This window comes from Gavialis gangeticus, unplaced genomic scaffold (assembly GCF_001723915.1).
Source record: "Gavialis gangeticus isolate Ggan-Ray unplaced genomic scaffold, GavGan_comp1, whole genome shotgun sequence".
Taxonomy (NCBI): domain Eukaryota; kingdom Metazoa; phylum Chordata; order Crocodylia; family Gavialidae; genus Gavialis; species Gavialis gangeticus.
Genome location: NW_017729034.1, coordinates 30,413,612 through 30,422,141, shown reverse-complemented (window position 1 = coordinate 30,422,141; position 8,530 = coordinate 30,413,612). Strand labels below are relative to the sequence as shown.

The window sequence follows — 8,530 nt, the reverse complement described above, 5'->3', positions numbered from 1 at the left end:
TATTCAAAAAGGTATTGAGGTAACCCTGGGAATTGCAGATGGCTTAACTTAGGTAGTTCCAGTATTAAAAGGTGGCTAAAATACCTTAGTTATGGACTAACCAGTCCAGCTTCTGCAAAGAAAAAATCATGCTTCCTTAATCTATTGGAATGTGATGAATGGGTCTGCAAAATAGCAGATAATGGCGAGCTAGACAGCCTAATTTATGTGGATGTTTGAAAAGCCCTTGATAAAATCTCTCACAAAGGGCTTTTAAGGCAACTGGTGGGAGGGGCAGTGGAGGGGGAAAGTAAAGTTCTGTCATGGATCAAATACTGGCTAAGTGACCAGAAACAAAGAGTAGAAACAAATGACCAATTTTCAACGTAGCCAAAGCCAAAGACAGGTATGCTGAGGTTCTGTCCTCCAGTGGAACCTATTTTAAGAGGGTTTATTAATGATCTGGGACAGATGATGACCAGTCAGGTAGTGAAATCTACAAACAATACAGAATTATTTAAATTAGTTGAGGTTGCAGGGAAGGTCTGAGTATAACACTAAACTGGGTGAATGAGCAACTTGATGGTAGGTGAAATTCAGCATGGAAAAGTGCAAGGTAAAGGCCGCGAGGAGTAATTTGCTCTTCTCAGGCACCGCTGGGTTCTAAATTAACTGTAACTACTCAAGGAATGACTTGGGCAATGCTGTGGACTGTTTGATGAGCAACACAATGTTCAGAAAAGCAAGGCTGTTCAAATGTGTGAGAAACAGTATAGAGGGAAATAGCAAAAATGTTATAATGCCACTGTATAAATTAGAGCAGCTGTCTTATTAGAGGAACTAGGACTGTGTAGCTGAGAGAGAGGACAAATCTGTTGGGTCATCATAAAGGTAAGTAAAATAATAGGTGGTCTGGGGAGGGCCAATGTAGTCTTTCCTATAACACAAGTACAAGGAAAATTGCAAGGCAATAAGTTGAAAACCAGTACTCCAATGTAATTAACCTGTGAAACTCACTGCCACGAGAAGTCGAAGCCAAGAACTCTAGAAAGATTCAGGAAAAGTTCTGGCATTGTTGTTCTTAATGAAGCCCTCTAGAGTTGCACTAGAGTGGATAAAAGAGAAGAGACAGGAAATGGCCTGCTTCAGGGCATGCCAGCTGCTGCCTGATGTGGTTAAAGAGTAACTTACTCTATCAGTGAATTCTAGATGAGCATCTGACAGGGACTGCTATTTCTAGAGAGAATGCTAAATTAGGCAGGCAGAGGGCAAACCAGAGTGGCACTTTCTATGTTCTAATTCAGGGGTGTCAAAGATACAGTCCTTGGAGATGTGTCATGTGGCCTGTGGGGCTAGACATTTGGTGGTAGCTGCTGTGGCTTGCCCCACCACTCATCTTGCCACCATATTTCTGACCCACAGGCAGCCCTATGGGCCACATCTGAAGTGTGCACCTTGTCACCTGGCTGTGGGTCAGAAATTTGATGGCCACATGAGTAGTGTCTGCTGTGGCTCAAGGAGCCAGGCAATTAATCAGGGTGGAGAAAAATCCATTTAAAAAACAATTAAAAAGCAGTTTTTTATTTAAATCAGATTTTTTTAATTTAATCGTATCTTTTTATTTTTTAAGATGCTTTTTAAAAATATATAAAGATAGTTTTAATTTAAAATATGTTGGAGCTCAGAGAGATCATTGTGCAAGAGGGATTATAACTTTTAATTATATACTATTTGAGACAATATATTCGTGTAACCTTTTTAGAAAAGTTTTATAAATAAGTCACAACAGGCCATGAACTATATATTAGGGGCCCAATCTTATGAGGTTTCCAGAGGCTCCTCTATAGATTAGTAAAGATTAAATAAAACCACCAGATGGGACTCAGTGCTCAGTCTGGAAGATCCCATTAAGCATCTCTGTGATGCTTAGTTTCAGTTCTCAAACTGTGGATTTGTCTCCAGAGATAATATCCTTGTTAACAGCAGTACATGGAGATGAGAGATAACAGACCTGATTCCATACCCATCAGCCCTGTCTCTCTGCAAGTTTGTCACAGAGTCAAGCCCTTACCTCTCTCTAAACTAGCCAAGTTTCAAGATGTTAAATGAATAGAGGATTGTTGGGGATGGAGTAGATCTGGGCAAGGAGGTGAAGTCTGGAGATAAATGCAAGGAGGAAGGGGCAGTAGAAACAAAAGAAAAACATTTTGAGAAGTCTTGAGGGATAAGTGTCTGTGTATAGCCTCTCCATTGATTTGAGATCTAGTGAGGGAATGGTATGGAAAATCTATCATGGCAGCAGGCTTCCCAGGTCATAAAAGAGACCCTGTCTGGGAATATTTTATTGGTAGGTTATATCAAACAACAAGAATGCACTTTCTGTAGAAAACAAGGATTAAATCAAGGCTTCCTGGCCAGTGATTTTTAAACCACGATTTAAATCAATTTAATCTCTTTAACAGATTCTTTGCTTCCATTTTTCTGAGCAGGGACTGGATCATCCCACTCCCCCCCCACCACTGGGATTCCGGATGGACCCAGGGGAGGCACAGCCAGGCCCAGGGTCAGTGAGGACCTAGTCAGGGAACTTCTGGAGGGACTAAATGTGTTCAAATCAGCAGGTTCTGACGATCTCCACCCCAGAGTGCTTAGGGAACTGGCAAAGGTCATTGCAGGACCCCTGGCACGACTTTACAAGTACTTCTGGTGGTCTGGTGAGGTGCGTGATGACTGGAAAAGGGCCAGGGTGGTCCCCATTTTCAAAAAAGGGAGGAAAGAGGACCCAGGAAACTATAGGCCTGTTAGTCTTACCTCGGTCCTGGGGAAGCTCTTTCAGAAAATTAGCCAGGAACACATCTGAGAGAGGCCAGCAGGGGAGTTTTTGCTTAGGGACAATCAACACGGGTTCATTAGAGGCAGGTCCTGTCAGACCAACCTAGTGGCCTTCTATGACCAGGTCACAAAAGCCTTGGACACAGCTGTCACGGTGGACGTAGTCTTCCTGGACTTTAGGAAGGCCTTTGACACTGTCTCTCACCCCATCCTCATTAAAAAATTAGGCATCTGTGGTGTCAATGTGACCTATCTGACTGTGTAGACAAATTGATTGAAGGGCCACACCCAGAGAGTGGTGGTGGACAGGTTATTTTCGACCTGGAGGGATGTGGGCAGTGGGGCTCCCCAGGGCTCGATCCTTGGGACTGCACTGTTCAATATCTTCATCAGCAATTTGGACGAGGGGGTGAAAAGCACCTTGTTCAAGTTCACAGGTGACACTAATATGTGGGGAGAAGTGGGCACGCTAGAAGAGAGGGACAGGCTACAACTAGATCTCGACAGGTTACAGAGGTGGGCAGATGAGAACAGGATGGGTTTCAATACGGACAAGTGCAAGGTGTTGCACCTGGGGAGGAAGAACCAGCACCATACCTACAGGCTGGGGAACTCCCTTCTTGTCCATACAGAGGCAGAAAAAGATCTTGGAATCACTATTGAATCCAAAATGAACATGGGCCAGCAGTGTGGGAACGCAGTCAGGAAGGCCAACTGCACCTTGTCATGCATCCACAGATGCATCTCAAGCAGGTTAAGGAGGTGATCCTCCCCCTCTATGCGGCACTGGTCAGGCTGCAGATGGAGTACTGCATCCAGTTCTGGGTGCCACACTTCAGGAGGGATGTGGACAACATGGAGAGGGTCCAGAGGAGGACCACTTGCATGATCGGGGACAGCAGCGCAGGCCCTACGAAGAGAGGCTACAGGACCTGAACCTGTTCAGCCTCCACAAGAGAAGGCTGAGAGGGGATCTGGTGGCTGCCTGTAAATTTGCCAAGGGGGACCAGCAGGCATTGGGAGAGGCCCTGTTCCCCCGAGCACTACCGGGGGTAACAAGGAACAACGACCATAAGTTGACTGAGAGTAGATTCAGGCTAGACATCAGGAGGCACTACTTCACTCTCAGGGTGGCGAGGAGCTGGAACCAACTTCCAAGGGAAGTAGTGATTGCCCCTACCCTGGGGGTCTTCAAAAGGAGGCTAGACAGCCACCTAGCTGGGGTCATTTGACCCCAGCATCCTTTCCTGCTCATGGCAGGGGGTCGGACTAGATGATCAGCTTCGGTCCCTTCTGACCCTACCAACTATGAAACTGATTTAAATCAGATCCACTCTACAATTAATGTTGCCATGACTTGTTCCACTGCTCAGTTTCTGCCCCCACACGCAACATGACATAGTCCCAAATGACCAAATGAGTTGCCACCCCTGTTCTAACTCATTTCGTGCAGGTGCTGTGGAAGATCTCTTATGCTTTTATTGGTCATTTATGATGTGGGGGCCACAATGGAAAAGTGAAAGTCTCCATATATCACTGCAAGATTTTTCTAGAGTCGCTGTCCAATTTCTCCAGCTTTTGGAGCCTGTCTGACTTGCAGGGTTCAGTCCCCTGCCCACACCAGTTCATTTCCCTCTAGAATTAGATAGGGACATCACCATGACCTGATATTGTTAGGGATTCAAGCTAGACTCTGCACCTCCTTTTCTTGGGAGCCATGTGGGATTGCTTGGCAGGTCTGTAAGCCAGTAGATCTGCCAGCATGTTTCTTAATTGGCTTTTAGCCTGACCACCAGTGCACCTTTGCAACTGCCCTGTCTATCACTAGCAGCTGGAGGTGCAGAACCCAGCTTTGGGAAGCCCTGCTTGGACACCTGGAGTGGGCCTGCAGTAGGCTGGGCTGCACAGGTAACATGCCTGGGAGTCCTTGGCTTCGATCCTTGGGCACACCTGGCTGCCGGGTGCACTGAGCTAAACCCTCTGGCTCCTGATCCTTCCTGCCTTCATGGCCTTTTGTTGTCCAGGCTGTAGCTAATCAGCTAAAATAGCAGCCATTCAGTCCTGCTCCCCTGGCTGAGTTAAGAGAGTCTAATTAGTGTGCAGCTGCATGTGGTATGTGGAGAGGTGGGGGGTGAGTCTCTGGAGAAACTCTTGATGTGCCCAGTCAGCACTGAGCTATAAAGAAACACAGGCTTGAGAGAAGCTTCCTAGATCAAAAGCCCCATCCCCTGGTATGTCGGGCAGCCATGTCCAAGCATCCTGTTTGTTAACTGATTGAGCTCCGTCATAGAATTAGGGGGAATGGGGAACAACCATCCTGGGAAAACTATATTGCATTGGTAATGAGAAACTTCCTGCTATTTTCCTGTTTGGGCATATTGCTGGCCAGTTTGTTGTCACATGGTCATATGCCAACTTTGTCCAATGGTGTAAATGGTTCTTGATCTGTTGGTGTATGTATGCAGATCAGTCGTCTCCCCTCCCAGCCTCTGTTGTGCTCCGCTAAATGGGCCAAGTGCTTTTCAGGTATTGGTGCTGCACCATTATCAAGGCTGGTGGATCAGGTGGGCAGAACTTGTTTCTCAGACATAGCCAATGTGGATGCATCCTGTGTCTCCTTTCTGAAACTTAGCACTGTGTCTGCAGGATGTGTGGCCTCTGCAGCTCCTTGTGATCCCCTGCTGTTAGGCATGGGATGAATTCACGCACATGTGCACATACCACCTTTGGCTTTTTCTGCTCTCTTCTGACCAGGCACAACTCCCATCCTCATCTGTGACCAAAGATGGACTAGCTCAGGGGTAGGCAAAATGCGGCCCGTGGACCAGATGCGTCCCACCAGGCCACTACATCTGGCCCGCAGGGCCCCTAAAAAATTTAGAAAATTAATATTTATCTGCCCCTGGTGGCCTGTCATGCGGCCCTCGATGGCTTGCCAAAACTCAGTGAGTGGCCCTCCACCCGAAATAATTGCCCACCCCTGGACTAGCTGCATTGTCAGTTCTGATCCACAGACCAGCTACAGCAGACAGGCATGGAAAGCTTTCCACAAACACTGTTCCCTGCCTTTGCTGTGCCCCAGCTATATGTGGGAGAGACCTTTCTCTAGAGCGGCGCTGGATCCCCCTGGCCCATTCCATATGATGAGTTACTGCTGGCTGTGGTAATGTTTTGTGTGGGGAAGGGAAGAGACTAGTCTTTTGATTTGGGGTTGGGTTAAATGGCTAATCTCTGCCAATTGCTGTCCCTCTGAGGGGTTGAGGGAGACCTGCTCACTTATTCCTGACAGCACTTTTTTCTGGTCCTCCATCCCATCTAGTTTTAAGAGTCCATTGTACTGAGGTCCCAGCCCTTCCCCTGAGTTTTCCTTGTCCCCTGCCTTCCTGGATCTTCATCAGAAAAGCCATTCCTGACTCCCAGCCTCTCCCTGTCATCTCACTCCATCATTTCTTGGTGATTCCTGTCTCCCTGCTGTTCCTCTCTGCATCAATCTGCATTTCGAGCAGACTGATCCCAGTTTCCCCTTTAGTTGCTCTCTAAGGCCCTGTTCCAGAACCCACTGAAAGCTCCCCACCCCCACACACACCCATGGATGTGGTGGGTACAAAATCCCTATCCCGCCCCCCCCGGGTTGTCCATCTCCTGCTGTCACCACCTTGCTCAGGGCTGATGGCAGTATCCTAGGCCAGGTTTGGCAAGCTCTGCATCCAACGGAGCCTCTGGAGCAGGCTTTTGTGTAAGCAGTCCCGTGGGCCCTTGGGTAATCTTGTTGTGCTGTTCAGGTTCGGGCCCCTGTGTAATTTGCTGCCCACTTTCCTTATCCCTCCTCCCTCCTGCTGCATTTCCCAGCTCTCTCCCTTGTCACTGAGTATCTGCTTCTCGTTCATTTTTCCAGGGTGAATAAGCTTGGCTGGCTCTTGGGCTAATAGCACCAACTTGTATTGCCATGGCTCAGCCATGCTGTCCTCCAAGCCCCCTCACCCCTCTGGCACTGGCAGGCCCTCCCCACCCCATAGTCTGGGAATTTAATCGAATGTGCTGTTTGGCTTCTCCTCCATCTCATGAGCTGCGCTGTTCAGAAAGCCCCCAGCCTTCTACTGGTCCCGTTGGACACCCCCAGTGGGTTGCTACACCGCTGTTTGTTGTGGTCCTTTGTTTACAGTCCTTCAGCCAGTTCTTAAACACGTGACTGTGTCTCAGCTGAGCCAAGAGGCATTCATTTTGCAAGCAAAAGCTCCTGGGACAGCAGCCTATCTTCCTTCCACGTGACTAGCCTCCCGACAACTGCTGTGCTGTACTGCTTTTAACTTGCTTGAGCTAGAAGGAGCAGTGTTGGCCATTGTAGGGGCCCTCTTTCCTGATAGTCCGCAATGAATGACCCCCACCCCCGAGCTGTGTGAGTGGAGCCTGAATGCAGGGTCCTGCTTCCTTGCATTTCTTAAAGATTAACCTTTGTTAGTAGAAGATAGGGTGTTAACACCAGTTTTGTGGCCCTGGTTGTATTTATCTGTGCTCCACAAGGCAGTTGTGTTTATCCAGTAGGGTTCAGCCCTTCTGAATGGTCCAAGGGATGCTTGCTTCATGTTTCACTCACTGCTATCCTGTATTTGGCTTAGAGTTCCTGGCTGCAATAAAACAGCATCTGTGTTCCCCCCAGAAGTGGCTGACTGGAGCAGTGTCCTCATGAGTGGGATGAACATGTGTTGGTCAGCATGGTACCTAGACTCTTGGTGGCCCTGGGCAAACTTTAATATCGGGCCCCCCTTCACCAGAGATAATGATGATAATAATTTTAAAATTACCGTTTTGGGGCCCCCTTTCTGTCTGAGCCCCAGGCGGCTGCCCAGTTTGCCCATGCCTGTGTCCAGCCCTGGTGCTGATTTGTGAAGCTGGTGGGGGCGAGAGGGACAGCAGGAACCTGCTGCCTGCATTGATTGTCCTCATCTGCTGCAACCTTCAACAGCTGGTTTTTGTCTTCTCTCCCTAAAGCGACTGTGTTTATCTCTTATGGCTCATCCCTTATAGACCATCCTAATGACACTCGCTTCATGTTTTTATCACTGCAACTAAGCCACTAAGCATTTCCCACAGGGCTGCTACCATCCCAGTGGAGAAATGTCTGTCTGTCTGTCTCTAAGCAGTGATGCTGCCTCCTCCTCCTGGTTGTAGCACCATCCAGGACTCCCTTGTAAGGTTTCCAATTAAATTAAGAATCCCAAGCTCTTCTCTGCCTCTTCCATAGCTGCATCATGTCTTGCCTAAAGTCTTTCTACAGCTGAACTCAGCTGCGATCACAGTTACAGGCAGCATCAAAACTGGGGGCGGGAAATAAAACCCAGAGGGGGATGGACTCAGCTTGCTGAGGGGCTGGAAGGGAGTGGAGCTGAGAGAACTGGGGAAGGCAAGCAGTGAGAGGGGAGAATCAGCCTAAAAATGTGAAGATCTGCATGCAGGGAGAGGAAATTGGAGAATGTAACGCAGCAGCAGCAGTCCTGTGGCATCCAAGTGAGTTCATTTCCATTGCCATGACTTAACAGAGGTTTTTCCTGTAACCGAGCACTCAAGCAGCTGGCACACTAAGTGGGGGTGGGGAGGGAGGGGTAGTAGAGATGGGAGCTTGATTGAAGCTCTTGGCTTGCAGTCCTACAGCTCCTAACAACTCCTCAGTGCTGTGCCCTGGAACAGAAACAATTTGTCCACAGTGGGTGAACAATTAAAA

The 8,530-nt window shown here is 48.2% G+C and overlaps 1 protein-coding gene across 3 annotated transcripts in view; it reads left to right on the top strand.

Moving 5' to 3' along the window:
- Positions 1 to 8,188: 8,188 nt before the first annotated feature.
- Positions 8,189 to 8,530, top strand: part of TMEM63B (transmembrane protein 63B) — a 43,743-nt gene continuing 43,401 nt past the window's right edge. For 2 of the 3 annotated variants that reach the window (XM_019526823.1, XM_019526821.1), the window contains exon 1: positions 8,190 to 8,316. The gene's annotated coding sequence lies outside the window, so the exon portion shown is untranslated. Of the gene's footprint in view, positions 8,317 to 8,530 lie in introns of all 3 variants that reach the window. The other variant, XM_019526822.1, reaches the window with a different exon arrangement.